This window comes from Mchenga conophoros, linkage group LG9, assembly GCF_057382185.1.
Source record: "Mchenga conophoros isolate Kocher_MC1m ecotype Shallow Benthic linkage group LG9, M_conophoros_male_GT1.1, whole genome shotgun sequence".
Classification (NCBI taxonomy): Eukaryota; Metazoa; Chordata; class Actinopteri; order Cichliformes; family Cichlidae; genus Mchenga; species Mchenga conophoros.
This window is the reverse complement of record NC_140534.1, coordinates 3508558-3526772: the sequence shown is the minus strand read 5'-3', so window position 1 is coordinate 3526772 and position 18215 is coordinate 3508558. Positions and strand designations below refer to the sequence as shown.

The 18215-nt window shown below is 47.2% G+C and overlaps 1 non-coding gene and 1 pseudogene across 1 annotated transcript; one reads left to right on the top strand and one right to left on the bottom strand.

Moving 5' to 3' along the window:
* Nucleotides 1-17052: 17052 nt before the first annotated feature.
* Nucleotides 17053-17171, bottom strand: LOC146566624 (5S ribosomal RNA). Its single transcript, XR_014893986.1, has one exon. It is a non-coding gene; the product is annotated as a 5S ribosomal RNA (ribosomal RNA).
* Nucleotides 17172-17531: 360 nt separating this feature from the next.
* On the top strand, nucleotides 17532-17650 carry LOC146566623 (5S ribosomal RNA; annotated as a pseudogene).
* The last annotated feature ends 565 nt before the right edge of the window (nucleotides 17651-18215 follow it).

Genomic DNA, 18215 nt, shown 5'->3' with positions numbered 1-18215 from the left:
AAAATGGGTCTAAAAACATAAACAGCTGTGGGATCCTGTTTGTCCGTGATTTAGACAGGGGGGACAAATCGTGGCAGGATCAGCCTGATGTTATTTGTATCCCGCTGTAACTTTACTGTATAAAGAGCCAACATCTCCAACATGTCAGGAGTAGTTAGTCATTACAACAAGTGTTTGTGAACTAAAAATCAAGAATGTGGGATACTGTTTGTCTGTGATTTGAAGAGCCCAGCGCTGCTCCCGACGAAGGGAAAACCAACCCTGCAGGGAGACCTACCTCAGCACTTGTGCAGGTGAAGCCAAAGGGAAGATTTGCTTTGGCTTTGGCTTAGAATGAAGTTGGTTTGGAAACATATTCAGCGATGCTTCATCTCCTGCTTTGCGTTTCTGTGGGCGCCCCGTGCTAGCAGTGTACAAGCGTTGTTGTTTTTTTCCCCCTTTTCATGCCGGGCCCCCCCTGCAATGGCTCTGGGCCCCACACTTTGGGAAGGTCTGTGTAATGCTATGGAAAAGTATATAACATGATTCCTATAAGCTTGTGTTACATCACATAAGTATTATTCACCTACTGCCTACTGGTGATGGCCAGAGGGGCCGATGGTGCGATATGGCAGCCTCGCCTCAGTCAGTCTGTCCCAGGGCATGCAATCCATTATTATTTAAACCAACTGTTAACTGTATATTGCTGTACATTTACGTATTATGATTCATATTGCCACATTCATTCACCTTGTTTATAGGTAATTTCATTGTTTGATCACGTTAAAATGTTCCTGATTTAATGTTTAAAATCACTTGAAATGGCAAGATCCCATGTAAAATTAGCACAACAAGCTGTATTGTCATTAGAGATGGACCGATCCGATATTACGTATCGGTATCGGTCCGATACTGACCTAAATTACTGGATCGGATATCGGAGAAAAATAAAAAATGTAATCCGATCCATTAAATATCACGAAAGCACCTCACAAAACTTGCAACACGCCGTAACTCACCTCAGAACGTTAGCACGTCGGAGCAGTATGCATCACGTGATAGAGCGGCTGTGGCATGCGGGACCTGTCGGTGCTCTGGATAGCATGTGGAGCTTCGCTAGCAACCCGGCATTTCATCTCCGACAAAGTTATCCCGAGAGAAGTAAAGCAAGTGTGTAAGTCCATCTCTGAATGTTTGTAAAGCATTCCTGCGTTAAGCTTACCAAGCGATATATGGAGCGACTGCCTCTTCTTGCTGCTACTTCAATCATGAAACTGCTTAACGATCAGCTGATCAGCTTTTCTGTCGTGAGTCCGTGTTTCTAGTTTGCTTTTGGCCCACTTTGCACCAGAAAGAGGAAACCAGCGGCTGAACAACAGCAGCACGTTTAAGCTTGATCAGCTGTTGTTAGAATTTATTTAATATTACTTTCTACTCGAGGATCTTTTTCTACGTAGCTGACGCTGGTAACTGTGCAGGGGCGGATCTAGCAAAGTTTAGCCAGGGGGGCCGATAGGGCATTAACAGGGAAAAGGGGGCACAAAGACATACTTTTCTTTCTTATTCTCATTTAAAATGTCGAGCTTTTAATAAATAATTATCTGAATCTTACACCCAAAGTTTTAATCTGATGTAAAATGAATAGAAGTCAATTACTGTATATAGTAACTATTAAGTCTAATATATATACCCTAGTAAGCTATAGTACTTTTTCCTTTGGGAAGGTACCATCTGTGCAGTCTGCAATTTTGTTGAAGAAAGATGTTGAATCTATTTAATATTTCTTGAAAAACAATTGATTTCTGTGCATTTTTTTTCACACTGCATCAAATTAAGGTTGATTATGTAGATTAAGCATCATGAGGTGGAGCGTGAGGGGTGGTTCCCTATTTTTTATTTATTTATTTTTGTTGTTGCTGGGAGTTGGAACCCTATTAGTTAGGCTGCTTAATATTTATGCTAAGTACTCTTTAAAATACCAGAATAGGGAGGATGGTGTAGGTTTAAGTTTATTAGATTGATCAGTATTGCTGAACTATGAAATATTTTTTTTTGTATACAGGTATAACAGAATAGCTTTAGTGTAGTTGTTGTTTTAAACTTGAGTATGAACATATACAAAATGCAGCAAGATATTAAAAAAAAACAGTTTTGTTGATTAAAAAACACTATATCGGATTCATATCGGTATCGGCAGATATCCAAATTTATGATATTGGTATTGGACATAAAAAAGTGGTATCGTGCCATCTCTAATTGTCATTACTGAAAATAACCGTATTTTTATGAGGAAGTTATTTTCTGTTATTTTACGGTAGTATTTTGGCCCCAGCTGCCAGAATATTACCGTTTTTTTAAGATGTTTTTTTAACATGTTTTTTTAACAGTGTACCACATCCATGTTAGCAGTGTATAAACGATAGTTTAGCATATATTAACACAGGTATCATTAAAGGACTACCGTATTAAACACTTTTACTAACCTCAGGCAGATGGACAGGCGCTCTGCAGGTGGGATTGATCGCCTGTAGTTGGTGTCTAGGTGAGTGATGCTGGGACCAATGCGGGACAGCAGCTCCTCAAACTGGGCGAGGGACAGACGGTGGTACCGCTGAAAGCAGCCGTCGTCCAGGCGCAGCTCCTGGAGCAAATGGTGAAACTCACCAAACTGCTCACGCCTCTGGAGGACCTGATGGACCCAGGTACGGCGAGGACGTCCTTAACGCCGCTGCTCTGCTCTCCACAGTAAATAGAGAAGGGAGACTCTCTCTTCAAACGCTAGCTCGACAGCTGCCATCTTGCAAAGATACTGTCAGGCACAACTTCTTCCCACATTCCTACCACATTTCCGGTTCACGCGCGTTATGCAATTTTGAGGCACGATGGATTTGTGTTGGACATGCGTCGAGGTGCGAATGTGAACGCCTCAAATTAGGGGCGTCTGGGGCGTTTTTTATGGCAAGCCATCAGTGCCAAATATCGCACCTTTTCTAACCCGTTTGGTTAAGAAATGGCGTAAAAAACGCTGTTTAATTATTTAAAACACTGTGGCGGAAAAAACAGCGTTCTGTTGGGACAAACGCCGTTTTTTCCGCCACTCAGATGGTGCGTTCAAGGCGCCATCTGAGTGGCAGAAAAAACGGTGTTATTGTCTGTCTGTGAATGCCACTTTTTACGTCACTCGGCCGTTCAAAGACACATAAAAACTGTGTTTTTTACGGCGTTCTGTGTCAGCTGTAACGGCGTTTTAATGAAATTATGCAGGGCACTCCCCATGGTTCCCTCATCCAGACCACACTAATGCATCACCGATTCACCTTGCTGCTAAGTGATTGCCTATTCAGTACCAGTGCTTGTCACAGTATTCACTTGTATTATAATCCCACTATGCATTTTGATGTGTTTAAAGCATGATCAAGCAAACAAACGACAGAATTCTTTTTCTGAAACCTTAACTGTGTTACCTGTTATGGCAGCTCTGCTTATTTCTGAGCTTCTTTCTTATTTTCCTCTTTCCTTCTCTTAACCTTTAACTTATGTCTTAGCAATCAGATTCTGCCAGATTCTGCCGTCATGCATTACCGCTTCGTGCTAGTTATGTTGACTTTTCTCTTCTTTTGTCTCCACTTTTTTCACCCGTATTTGGACACTCGGCGCATGGCTCCTTTGTTTACATTAGGGATCAGCTGTTAGCGCTGCGCCCTGCAGCTGCGCTACCGGCAGACAGACCCTACATCCGCAGTGAGGGAAGAGACGGGGGTGATGTCTCCCGAGAAGGACACCTTACACCATCTCTCCTTCCTGTAATCACTGTAAATGTGAGATCGGTCCCTGATATGATTGAGGAGCTAATGACGCTAACCCGGTCACAGTGGCAGTACCCTGGCACTGCCCGGTACTCCCTCTGTGAGTAGGCTGCCCGGCTTCCAGCTGCTGCGGGCGGACAAGACGAGAGACAGCGGTGAGAGGAAAAGAGGGGGACTGGCAGTGTTTGTTAAAGACAGTTGTGGTATCCCTGGGCACATCGCTGTGAAAGAACAACTCTGCAACAGAGACATTGAGCTATTAGCCGTTAGCATCCGTGGAGGCAGCTTGTGACTCTCTGTGGTCCGCAGACTGCAAACGAAATCTCCGAGAGCTCTTCTTCTAATATCAGGGGACTTTAATCATGTCTCGCTGGACTCCACACTGCCCACCTTCACCCAGTATGTGACCTGCCCCACCGTAGGCAATAAATCATTGTACTTAATGTATGCCAATGAAAAGGTGGCATACAGTCCATCACCTCTCCCTGCCCAAGGAAGATCTGATCGTAACCTAGTGCGCCTTGTCCCTGTGTGCAGCCCTTAGTGTGCAGGGAGCCACTAATCACCCACGCAGTGCAGAGATGGTCTGCGGAGGGCATATAAATAAATAATAAAAGCAAATAAATGACAGTATGCTTTTACTGAAACAAACGGAGACCTTAACTTTTATCAAAATACCGTTTTACTCAGTTTAAAGTAATACCACTGTATAATAGCCTTCAAATTTAATAATGTTAATAGTATCTCAGGAATATTTTTGCCCTTTCAACATGCATTAAAAAAAAAATAGATATGCAGTTTTGAATCAGACCTGTATGTACGTTTTCTGAAAAGTGATGTAAATAAGTAATCTCAAGAACATGAAATAATTGTTTCCCATGTAAACTGGAGATGTCCTTGTTAATGTCATCAGAGTACTCTGGATGTCTTACACGAATTTGAAACATAAAACCAGAGAGTGGCACATGACAGTGTTGCAAATAAAATAACTAGTTTACCTGTATGACATGAAGTTATAAAAAAAAGAATCCATGTAACTTGGTTATGGCTTCTTTCTGATAACTGTAGATATTAGGGGTGCAACAATACTCGTATCGATATTGAACCGTTCGATACATTGCTTTCGGTTCGGTATGCATATGTATCGAACAATACAAAATTTGTAATTTATTTATCAACTTTTCTTCTGACGATGCTGTCTGTGTTGAGCGCTCAGTGGATCTGCGTTCGACTACTCCGCCTAGGCTGCACTGTCGAGTGCAGATCCACTGAGCGCAGCGCAAGCTAGCAAGACAGAAGCTAAGCTCGTTGCAACATGGCAACTGCCTCAACGCTACCCAAACCTCCCCCACCCTCATTCAGATCTGGCTTTTGGAACTATCTTGGTTTTCATGTGAAGCATGACCCTGAAGGTAAGCGCGTCATGGACTAAAGTAAAACAGTATGTCGGATGTGCCACGCAATGCTCAATTTGTGGGAACTAGTGCGTTAGTACAGTTAGCTTGTTAACGCCGTCCAGCCCCATGCACAGGGCGATCCGCGGTAGCTTGTTAACGGAGATTTGCCGCGTTATGGTGTTAATGTCATTTTAATGAGATTAACGCTGATAGCACTAGTGGGAACACAACGAATATGACTGCACATTTACGCCGACATCATCCTAGTGCAAAGACAAGTGGAAGCAGACAAAAACAATAAGCACGCATGCTACAAACTTTAGCCGAGTCATTTAGACAGCCGTTAGCACATGATTCTCCTTATGGGGACCTGATATGTTTAATATGCTGCTGAGAATATAGCCCAGAAGAAGCGTATAGTAGAGCTTTTACTTTGGAAAGAGCCATTTCTCTGTAATAAACTCTTTTCCAAAGATGAGTGATTTCTCGATCATAGATTTATTTTTTTTAATTATTTTGTTGTTTCAGCAACATTAAATTAAAAAACTGTACTTTTGAGTTAAAATATATATTTATAATTTTAATAAATGACAAATTAAAAAGGCATGAACATTTTTTTTGTATCGAAAGAATATCGAACAGTGACACCAAAGTATCGAACCAAACCGTGAATTTTGTGTATCGTTGCACCCCTAGTAGATACCAATCAGCTGCAGTGTGCATGATCTTGACAAAAGTATAAGATACTGAACCCGCTGATACGATGTGGTGGAGTACGAATACCTGGACACCCACATATATACATTTGCTGAACTGGAAGATCAAAACAGAAGCTGTACACAAGCAGTGGATGGCTGTTTTTTGTGAGCAAGCTTGTGCAGTGCACTTTGATGTGTTCTTCTTGGATCAGGAGAGCAAGCTCTGTGATTGGCTGCGTTTCGGAAGCTGTGGTGGAGAGGAAGTGAGTGAACAAACTGCCATGCATCATGGATATTCCTCTCAATCCACCTCACCAGGTACTTCTCTAAAAGTGTGACTCAGGTCTGTTGCCCCAAAGGATACAGGAAATGCACTGATTTCCATGACAGAATCATGTCTGTTTAACCCTTGTGCGGCCTGGACCAAAAAAAAAAAAGAAGGGGGGAGGGGGGGGGGTTCATGCAGACCCCGACAGCGCGGACCCAGGTCTCGTCGCGAAACAGGGCTCCGGTTTGCGGTGGGGGCAGATGGGGGTCAGGCGGATCCCCGGCTATAGCGGGTCTCGTCACAGCGTCGGACAAAGGCACCTAATTGGCTGTAACCCTCCATCGATCGCGTAAGTTACGATGGCAAACCTTGGGGTCTGAAGGGACCCCAAAGCGCCACGGCAACGACTCTCAACTTCACATCATCATCATCATCGTCTCCTTCTCGAGAGTGTTCGCGTAAACCGGCCTCAGTGAGGACCTCGGACTCTCCGTTCCTCCTCGACCTCCTTCCTCCTTCTCCCCGTTCTCCTGCTCCCCGCAGGCGAGCGCTTAGCCGGATGGGCCCCGGGTTACGCGTAAACCGGCCTAATTGGGGACCGCGGGCGCTCCGTGGGTACTCTGTGACCCCTTAGTGATCATGATGGGATATTTCGCCACCCCACACCACATTCGTAAGTTACGATGGCAAATACTGGGGTCTCAAGGGATCCCGAACCACCGGAGCAAACATCTCTCAACTACACATCATCATCATCATCGTCTCCTTCCTGCTTCTCCTTGGTCCTTCTACCCTGCGCTTGCAAACGCTCAGCTTTACAGAGGGTAGTCTTCACGTAAACCGGCCCTCTCCTCAGTTCTCCTGGGCCTTGCTGTTGGACACTTGGCTTTACAGAGGGCAGAGTTCGTGTAAACCGCCCTCCTTGAGGGCCTCAGACTCTCCCTGCCGCCTTCCTACCTCCTTCTGCTCCATTCTCCTGCTCCTCGCAAGCAAGTGCTTAGCCGGGTGGGCCCCAAGTTACGCGTAAACCAGCCTTCGCAAGGACTGGGGGTGCTCTCTACTCCGTGGGTACACTGTGACCCCTTAGTAATGGCGATGGGGTATTTCGCAACCGCAATGCACATTCGTAAGTTATGATGACAAACACTGGGGTCTGGAGGGACCCCGAAACGTCGGAGGAAACAACTCTCAATTTCAGATCATCATCATCGTCTCCTTCTTGGCAGTGTTCGCGTAAACCGGCCTAAGTAAGGACCTCGGACACTCCCTGACTCCTAGTCCTCCTTCCTCCTTCTCCTCGGTTCTCCTGTGCCTCGCTGTCGGACGCTTAGCTTTGCAGAGGGCAGTGTTCGCGTAAACCGGCCTCTATGACGACCTTGGACGCCCCCTGCATCCTAGTCCTCCTACCTCCTGCTCCTCGGTTCTCCTGCTCCTCGCAGGGGAGGGCTTAGCCGGACGGGCCCAGGTTACACGTAAACCGGCCTAAGTGAGGACCTCGGACTCTCCCTGCCTCCTAGTCCTCCTTCCTCCTTCTGCTCCATTCTCCTGCTCCTCGAAGGTGAGCACCTTGCCGGATCAGCCCCGGGTTACGCATAAACCGGCCTAAGCGAGGACCTCGGACTCTCTCTTACTCCCTGTCCTCTTTCCTCCTTCTGCTCCGTTCTCCTGCGCCTTGCAGGTGAGCGCTTTGTCGGATGGGCCCCGAGTTACGTGTAAACAGGCCTAACTCGGGACCTCGGGACCTCTGTGTTCCGTGGGTACACAGTGACCCCTTTGTAATCGCGATGGGGTAATTCGCAACCCCAATCCACATTCGTAAGTTACGATGGCAAACACTGGGGTCTGGAGGGACCCCGAACCGCCGGAGCAAACAACTCTCAACTTCACATCATCATCATCATCAATGTCTCCTTCTCGGCAGTGTTCGCGTAAACCGGCCTAAGTGTGGACTTCAGACTCTTCCTGCCTCCCCGTCCTGCGACCTCCTTCTGCTCCGTTCTCCTGCTCCTCACAGGTGAGCGCTTTGCCGGATGGGCCTTGGGTCACGCGTAAATGGGCCTAAGTGAGGACCACGGGCTCTCCGTTGCTCCTCGTCCTCCTTGCTCCTTCTCTACCGTTGTCATGCGCCTCGCTAGTGAAAGAGAAGCTGTTTGGCCTTCCTATTACGCGAACACCATCCTCCATTTATGCTCCTCGCTAGTGTATGCTTAGGTCTGTGGAGGGCCGGTTTCGCGAACACCCCCTTCGGTGAGGACCACGGGCTCTCCGTTGCTCCTCGTCCTCCTTGCTCCTTCTCTACCGTTGTCATGCGCCTCGCTGGTGAAAGCGAAGCTGTTTGGCCTTCCTATTTACGCGAACACCGCCCTCCAGTTGGATCTCGGGCTCTGCGTTGCTTCTCGTACTCCTTGCTCCCTCTACATCGTTCTCAAGGGCCTCACTAGTGAAAGCGCAGCTGTTTGGCCTGCCCAGTAGGCGAACACTGCCCTCCGTTTATGCTCCTCGCTAGCGTACGCTTAGGTCTGCGGAGGGCCGGTTTCGCGAACACCCCCTTCGGTGAGGCCATCAGGCTCTCGGTTGCTCCTCGTCCTCCTTGCTCCTTCTCTACCGTTGTCATGTACTTTGCTAGTGAGAGAGAAGCTGTTTGGCCTTCCTATTACGCGAACACCGCCCTCCAGTTGGATCTCGGGCTCTGCGTTGCTTCTCGTACTCCTTGCTCCCTCTACATCGTTCTCAAGGGCCTCACTAGTGAAAGCGCAGCTGTTTGGCCTGCCCATTACGCGAGCACCGCCCTCCGTTTATGCTCCTCACTAGCGTACGCTTAGGTCTGCAGAGGGCCGGTTTCGTGAACACCCCCTTCGGTGAGGACCTCGCGATCTCTGTTGCTCCTCGTCCTCCTTGCTCCTTCTCCTTCGTTCTCATGCGCCTCGCTAGTGAAAGAGCAGCTGTGTGGCCTGCCTATTACGTGAACACCACCCTCCATTTGGACCTCGGGCTCTCCATGCCTCCTCGTCCTCCTTGCTCCCTCTTCATCACTCTCATGCTCCTCGCTAGTGAAAGAGCAGCCGTTTGGCCTGCCCATTATGTGAACACGGCCCTCCGTTTATGCTCTTCGCGAGCGTACGCTTAGGTCTGCGGATGGCCGGTTTCGTGAACACCACCCTCTAGTTGGAACTCGGGCTCTCCGTTGCTCCTTGTACTCCTTACTCCCTCTACATCGTTCTCAAGCGCCTCGCTAGTGAAAGAGCAGCTGCTTGGCCTGCCTATTATGTGAACACCGCCCTCCAGTTGGACCTGGGGCTCTCCATGCCCCTCGTCCTTCTCGCTCCTTCTCCTTCGTTCTCATCTGCCTCGCTAGTGAAAGAGCAGCTGTGTGGCCTGCCTATTACGTGAACACCGCCCTCCGTTTGGACTTCAGACACTCCTTGCCTCCTCCTCATCCATGCTCCTTTACATCGTTCTCAAAAGCCTCACTGGCATACGCTTAGGGCTGCGGAGGGCGGGTTACCTGAACACAGCCTTCCGTTTAGACCTCGGACCCTCAGTGTCTTCTCATCCTCCTTTCCCTTTTTTAAAATATTTTCCTTGCTCTCACGCGCCTCGCTGGCGAGCCCTTAGCTTTGGGGAGGGTGGGTTTCGCGAACACCACTGTCTGTGAGGAACCCAGTACCTCCTACACACACACACACACACACACATATACAGGAGGCAGTGAGGAGTAGAAGGAGGTTGTTGCTACGCCTGCGTCGCAAAACCAGGGCTCATTGTGTGTGCGCCCGGAGCAGCTACGGGGGAAACACATGGGACAACTGACCAGTTTGGGGCCATGGTTTATTCAACGTGTATTTTCAGTGTGGTTTAACTTGCTACTCAGATCTGAAATACTTTCCTTGAATGTGCCTTAATTTCACCTCTTTTTTCTTTCTTCTTTTCTTAGCTTACTGAAAATGTTGGCGACCAAAGGCCGGATCCAGGGATGTGTGCTGCTTGTGCTACTGGCGTTATGTGGGCAAACTGCTTGCTGTCAACATCAATACAAAGATAACAAAAGAATAGCCTAGTGTAACGTAGTGTTTTATGTTTTGTTTTTTTTCTAGAATGATTCAAATGTTACCATCATTTCCCCAACCCCGCAGGCTCTGCGACCCGTGAAGAACTGAGACTCCTTCTGGTCGGTAAAACAGGATCGGGAAAGAGTGCATCCGGAAACACCATCGATGGTGTTTCCAGATGCACTCTTTCCCGATCCTGGAAACACCATCCAAGGGGATGCGAACGCTTTCAAAGAAGACGTTTCGCCTGAGTCTGTCACCGACGGCTGTCTCAGAAAAGAGGCAGAGGGCGAAGACGGACGAAATATCGCTGTGATCGACACTCTGGGGCTGTCTTTTGGATGAAATAGATGAAATGGTGGATTTCAATGGAGGAAACCACTACACCTCTCCGAACTCCTCCCAGACCCGAGTTTTTGCTTCAGCCACTGCCCGAGCCGCATTCTGCTTGGCCTGTCGATACCTGTCGGCTGCCTCCGGAGTCCCACAGGCTAACCAAGCCCGATAGGACTCCTTCTTCAGCCTGGTGGCTCCCTTCACCTCTGGTGTCCACCATTTGGTTCGGGGATTACCACCACGGCAGGCACCAACCACCTTGCGGCCGCAGCTCAATGCAGCAGCTTCGGCAATGGAGACGCTGAACATGGTCCATTCGGACTCAATGTCCCCAGTCTCCCTTGGAAAGCTGTTGAAGCTCTGCCGGAGGTGTGCGTTGAAGATCTCACGGACTGGGGCCTCTGCTAGACGTTCCCAGCACACCCTCACTACGCGTTTAGGTGCACCGGGTCTCTCCAGCGTCCTCCCCCGCCATGTCTCCACTCTAATTCTGTTGTTTTCATTCTAATTCTGTTGTTTTCATTCAAATTCTGTTCTTTTCATTCAAATTCCTGTGTTTTCATTCAAGTTCCGTTCTTCTCATTCTAATTCTGTTGTTTTCATTCAAAATCCGTTGTTTTCCTTCTAATCCAGTTCTTTTTATTCAAATTCCATTCTTGTCATTCTAATTCTGTTGTTTTCATTCAAATTATGTTGATTTCATTCTATTTCTGTTGTTTTCATTCAAATTCTGTTCTTGTCATTCTAATTCTGTTGTTTTCTTTCAAATTCTGTCGTTTTCATTCAAATTTTGTTGTTTTCTTTCAACTTCAGGTGTTTTCATTCAAATTCCATTCTTGTCATTCTAATTCTGTTGTTCTCATTCAAGTTCTGTTCTCTTTTTTCTAATACTGTATTTTCATTCAAATTTTTTGTTTTCATTCAAATTTTGTTGTTTTCATTCAAATTCCGTTCTTGTCTTTCTAATTCTGTTGTTTTCTTTCAATTTCCGGTGTTTTCATTCTGATTCTTTTGTTTTCATTCTAATTCTGTTGTTTTCATTCTAATTCTGTTGTTTTCATTCTAATTTTGTTGTTGTTTTTTTCAAATTCTGTTGTTTTCATTCTAATTCCGTTCTTTACATTCTAATTCTGTTGTTTTCTTTCAAATTCTGTTGTTCTCTTTCAACTTCCGTTGTTTTCATTCAAATTTTGTTGTTTTCTTTCAACTTCCGGTGTTTTCATTCAAATTCCATTCTTGTCATTCTAATTCTGTTCTCATTCAAATTCTGTTCTCTTTTTTCTAATACTGTATTTTTATTCAAATTTTTTGTTTTCATTCAAATTCTGTTGTTTTCATTCAAATTATGTTGTTTTCATTCTATTTCTGTTGTTTTCATTCAAATTCTGTTCTTGTCATTCAAATTCTGTTGTTTTCATTCTAATTCTGTTTTTTTCATTCAAATTTTGTTGTTTTCTTTTAACTTCCGGTGTTTTCATTCAAATTCCATTCTTGTCATTCTAATTCAGTTCTTTTCATTGTAATTCGGTTCTTGTCATCCTAATTCTGTTGTTTTCGTTCGAAATCCATTGTTTTCCTTCTAATCCAGTTCTTTTCATTCTAATTCTGTTCTTTTCATTCTAATTCAGTTCTTGTCGTTCTAATTCAGTTCTTTTCATTCTGATTCTGTTGTTTTCATTCTATCCATCCATCCGCTTTATCCGAGGCTGGGTTGCGGGGGCAGCAGCCTAAGCAGAGAGGCCCAGACCTCCCTCTCCCCAGCATATCTGGGGGAACACCAAGGCGTTCCCAGGCCAGCCGAGAGATATAATCTCTCCAGCATGTCCTGGGTCTGCCCCAGGGCCTACTCCCGGTGGGACATGCCCGGAACACCTCACCCAGGAGGCATCTTTGTCAGATGCCCGAACCACCTCAGCTGGCTCCTTTCGATGTGGAGCAGCAGCGGCTCTACTCTGAGCCCCTCCCGGATGGCCAAACTTCTCACCCTATCTCTAAGGGAGAGGCCAGCCACCCTTCGGGGGAACCTCATTTCTGCCACTTGTATCCGCGATCTCGTTCTTTCGGTCACTACCCACAGCTCGTGGCCATAGGTGAGGGTAGGGACGTAGATCGAACGGTAAATTGAGAGCTTCGCTTTTACACTCAGCTCCCTCTTCACCACGACGGACCGGTGCAGCGTCTGCATTACTGCAGCCCCAATCCGTCTGTCGATCTCCGGCTCCCTTCTCCCATCACTCGCGAACAAGACCCCGAGATACTTGAACTCCTCCACTTGGGGCAGGAACTCATCTCTGACCCGGAGTGGGCACTCCACCCTTTTCCGGCTGAGAACCATGGCCTCAGATTTGGAGGTGCTGATCCTCATTCCCGCTGCTTCACACTCGGCTGCGAACCGTTCCCGTGCGAGCTGGAGACCCGATGAAACCAACAGCACCACATCATCAGCAAAAAGCTGAGATGAGATTCTGAGGCCACCAAAGTGAAAGCCCACTCCACCACTTGGCTGTGCCTAGAAATCCTGTCCATAAAAATTATGAACAGAACCGGTGACAAAGGGCAGCCCTGGCGGAGCCCATCACCCACCGGGAACAAGTCCGACTTATTGCCGGCAATGCGAACCAAGCTCTTGCAACGGTTGTCCGTTGCAAGACATTCTGGCAAACCGTCAAGCGTCTCAGGAGGGGAAAGCGGTGCTCTACCTGCACTGTGTATAGTGCTGGCGGAGCACTGCTGACGTCGACTGACAAAATTGTCAGGCGGTGGAAGGAATACTTCGAGGACCTCCTTAATCCCACTGACATGTCTTCCGAGGAGGAGGAAGAGTCTGGGGATGAGGGGAATGACCCGCCAATTTCCAGGGGCAAGGTCACTGAGGCAGTTAAACAACTCCTTGGTGGCAGATCCCCTGGTGTTGATGAGGTCCGCCCCGAGTTCCTGAAGGCTCTGGACGTTGTAGGGCTGTCCTGGTTGACACGCCTCTACAATGTTGCATGGAGATCAGGGGCAGTACCCCTGGTTCTGGCAGACTGGGGTGGTGGTCCCCATCTTTAAGAAGGGAGACCGGAGGGTGTGTTCCAACTACAGGGGGATCACACTCCTCAGCCTCCCTGGGAAAGTCTATGCCAGGGTGCTGGAAAGGAGAGTTCGTCCACTAGTCGAACCTCGGATACAGGAGGAACAATGCGGTTTTCGTCCTGGTCGCGGAACACTGGACCAGCTCTTTATCCTCTCAAGGATACTTGAGGGTGCATGGGAGTTTGCCCAACCAGTCTACATGTGTTTTGTGGACTTGGAGAAGGCATTCGACCGTGTCCGAAAGTCTTTTTTCATGGCCTCTCCGAATTCCTCCCACACCCGAGTTTTTGCTTCAGCCACTGCCCGAGCCGCATTCTGCTTGGCCTGTCGATACCTGTCGGCTGCCTCCGGAGTCCCACAGGCTAACCAAGCCCGATAGGACTCCTTCTTCAGCCTAGTGGCTCCCTTCACCTCTGGTGTCCACCATTTGGTTCGGGGATTACCACCACGGCAGGCACCAACCACCTTGCGGCCGCAGCTCAATGCAGCAGCTTCGGCAATGGAGACTCTGAACATGGTCCATTCGGACTCAATGTCCCCAGTCTCCCTCGGAAAGCTGTTGAAGCTCTGCCGGAGGTGTGCATTGAAGATCTCGCGGACTGGGGCCTCTGCTAGACGTTCCCAGCACACCCTCACTACGCGTTTAGGTGCACCGGCCCAGAAGAAACTCGAAGGAGAAAGGCTGAAGAGGAGAAAGGAGGAAGAACAAAGAAAAAGGGAAGAAGAGGAGAGGATCGAATTGAAGGAGCGGTGTAAATTCATCGGCCTCGTTTCCCTGGGATTATTTGGCCCAGGAGCATATTTTACATCTTATGTTCTCACGGGGCTCGGTGGAGCCCTTGGATATTCTCAGTTAAATTGTACACTGGCAATGTTCGCTTAGCTAAACCCACCCCGTTTCTCCTTGTTACACTATGAAGGCTGAGTTTCATTTCACTTGTTTTCTAGGATTTCTAGTTCTAATGCAGTCTATGTACTTACTTACTTACTTACTCACTCACTGAATGTTTGCCTATGCTGTAGCTGTTCTATGAAGTTGCTATAAAACAACAACAAAAAATATAAGCCCCCCTTTCTAGTATTTTCAATAGAAGGCGATTGTCTCGTTCGTTCTATAACTTTTTTTTTGTCAAAACCTTCTCCCTCGCTCAAAACCGAGGGAGATAAAAAGAAAAAGATGGACTCTGCACCCCTGCGTCGCGACGAGGAGGACAGTTCCTCGGACAGCTCAACTGACAGTTCCTCGGAAGAGGGAGAGATACTGTCCAACGCGGAGTGTGACAGCGGGGGGCGAGCGGCAAGACGCCGAGCTTGACGGTTGGGCGTCTTCTTTACTCGTCGATTCCGTGAAAACTGCGTAGGTGTATCACCTACTCGACCTAGTGATCAACGAGTACCGCACCGAAGCATGCAACAGGTGCAAGACCAATCACCCCAGCCAGAGACAACACGAGTGTCTGCGAGTCTTGGTGTCAGGGTCCCTGTGCCTACCCGGTCGGCTCAGCATGGCTACATATGTTTTTCATTTTGTTCCTGCTCTCTCCCTTCCTCTCTTTCCCTCCTCCCTCTTCCAGGGCGGAGCTCACCTGTGGGCTTCTGCCCTTGGTCCAAGCACCTGGTCGCCATCACGCACCTGTGGCTCGTTACGAGAGTGTTCCAGCTCCTTTATAAGACGGCAGCTCTGTGTTTCTCGTCGCTGGACCGTTGCCAACCCGCATTCCCTGGACCCACCCCTGTGTTTCCTGAGTGATTGAGTGTGCGAGGAGTGGAGTACGTCATCGTGTTTTCTGTGGAGTGTGGAGAGGAGCGTGAGGAGTGGACGGAGTGCGTGTGCACTTTCAGCATCTTTTCCCTTTGTGTGTGGACCCCCGGAGCCCGGCTTCCCCCCTCACCTCTGTAAATAGATCACCTGGTGTGCTGTAATAAAGATTCTTGTGTTTCCCAACTCAGAGTCTGCGCGTGTGTCCGTTCCATCCCGCTGTGACACTTGGAGGATGACTTTTACGCTGAACATTATTACAGCATCAGGAAAAGACTCCTCACGCCTCGTTTCATTCCTTCCATTCAACGTCTCCTGATCATGTATTCACAGCCACCGAAGGCGCTGTACAGCACCGAGCACCTGAAACACGGACAGTTTGTTGATATTGTAATCAAAAATACAGCCCGGGGGGGAGGGGGGGTGTTTTAAAAACACCCCCCCCCCCCCCCCATTGCGCATGTCCCTAAATGGTATGGCCTTCCAGATTGCCTCAGTTGAGTGTAATTTCAAATAAGATAAAATAAAACTCAGAAGCGTCTGTGTGTTGTATTCTTCTTTTTCTTCTTCTTCATCTTCTTCTATTTCTTCTTCTTCTTCTTCTTCTTCTTCTTATTATTATTATTATTATTATCATTGTTATCATTATCATTATTATCATTATTGTGATTATGTTTCATTTTCATGTACTGGGGTATCAATGACCCCCACGCTGCTGCAGCAGCTTCTGTGCGTGGCCCCCAAGTGCTACGTTTTCTTCCACTGAAGAACCCATTAGAATCGCTCTGGGGCACTCTTCGACCCCAAATGTTCGTTCTGTTTTTTTCATTTTCATTCACCTGTCTCTACTGAGGGTGGGGTAATTAGGGACCCTGTGAAGACTCCCCAAAGCTGGTGCCAGGGGTCTAGCGGGTCCATCTAAACAAAAGGCTCTTATACTTAAAGAGATATACGTGTGTTTGCTATACCATATATCAACAAAGAAAAGATACGACCTCTCTCATGCTCCTAGGATGTGGGGGTGAACACCCTAGAATGTTACAGACCTCCTAGGATGAGACATTCTTTCAATATGCCACCAACTAAACACTAATGATTACATGCAGTATTCTACCATATACAAACTTATATAATTAAAAGATTATACTGACTACTAAGTACAATTTCCTATTGACATACAGTATCTACATGAACCCCCTTATCGAGGAAGCCTCTCACTTACGGCCATACCACGCCTGTTCTCATCTGAACTCTGAAGCTAAGCAGGGGCGGTCCTGCATAGTTGCGTCACCTTCACCTTGCTCCAGGTTAGAAACTCCATGATATCGTGTTCCCTGCTCAGGGTAGCACACTGATGTGCATTTATTCAGTATTCTTCGAGACCGCAGTCGGCAGCCAATAAGAGTTCAAACTGGTTGCACATGGGTGTCAGGTTGACACTGCGCCCGCTGCACACTACAAGGTTAACAAGTTCCTCTGTACTGAGCCCAGAGGGACTAGCCACAGACATTTTCTACATTTACAGAATAAATAAGTTTGTGTATTTCCTAAATATTTCGTTCTTGTTTTTTTGTTTTGCACAAAAGCGAAATGCAATCAGGAGCGTTGTCATGAAGCTTTTCCTGAAGCTCACCTCCACTGAGTGAGCAGCGGCGCCCTCTGCAGTTTGTGTGTGGAAGTGCAAAAGCTTACAGCACCTGGTATTCCCAGGCGGTCTCCCATCCAAGTACTGACCAGGCCCGACCCTGCTTAGCTTCCGAGATCAGACGAGATCGGGCGTGTTCAGGGTGGTATGGCCGTAAGCGAGAGAAGCCCGCTATAAAAGACCTTTTATACTTGGCAAATGTCACACAGTTTAAAATATAGTATTATGCTAAGCTTCACATGTTACAGCGAAAGCATGCAAATCTTTGTTGCGAACTGCAGCTTCAACACTGAGCTGCAAAAATGCTTTTCCCGCGGTAACGTCACCATAATAACACATGTTAGTTTCTCACAGCACAGTGTTAAAGTGACAGAGAGCACACAGTGTGTTAGGACCATTTGGAAGTGCAACATTTTTGTGGTTTGGAGAATTCAACTTATATACAGGACATTAAAAAACCGTAAGGATGACTGTGTCATCACAGCATGTATAAAAAGGCTGTTTCTGAAGCAGCTCCTCCCTTACAGCCACACCACCCTGAACACGCCCGATCTCGTCTGATCTCGGAAGGCAAGCTGGGTCGGGCCTGGTCAGTACTTGGATGGGAGACCGCCTGGGAATACCAGGTGCCGTAAGCTTTTGCACTTCAACACACAAATGACAGTTTAAATGTTGAAACGGATCTGAGGCACTCTTTAATGCTCCATGATAACTTTCCTATGAGCTTTTGAAGATCACTGACATCATGGCTTTTAGCCTCATTGTTTCTGCAAAGAGATTTCTGCAGTCACTGAATCTTTTGATAAAATATATTTTTATGCCTCTAGAGGATGGAATATTTTAAGACTTTACACTTGGGAACATTATTCTGAAATTGTTGCACAATTTGTTAATGGAGTTTTTTGCAGATTGATCAACCTCTGCCCATATTTCCTCCAGAGCAACTCTGCTTCTCTAAGATGCTCTTTTACAGTTTTTTCTGATTGCTTAAGCACATTTTTTGTAACTATTGGCTAATTTTGCAAAACTCTTCACACAAAGAGTTTTTATTAACCTCTGTCTCTCTTCCACAGCATGTCTTTATCCTGTCTTCCTTCTCTCACCCCAACCGGTCGCAGCAGATGGCCGCCCCTCCCTGAGCCTGGTTCTGCCGGAGGTTTCTTCCTGTTAAAAGGGAGTTTTTCCTTCCCACTGTTGCCAAAG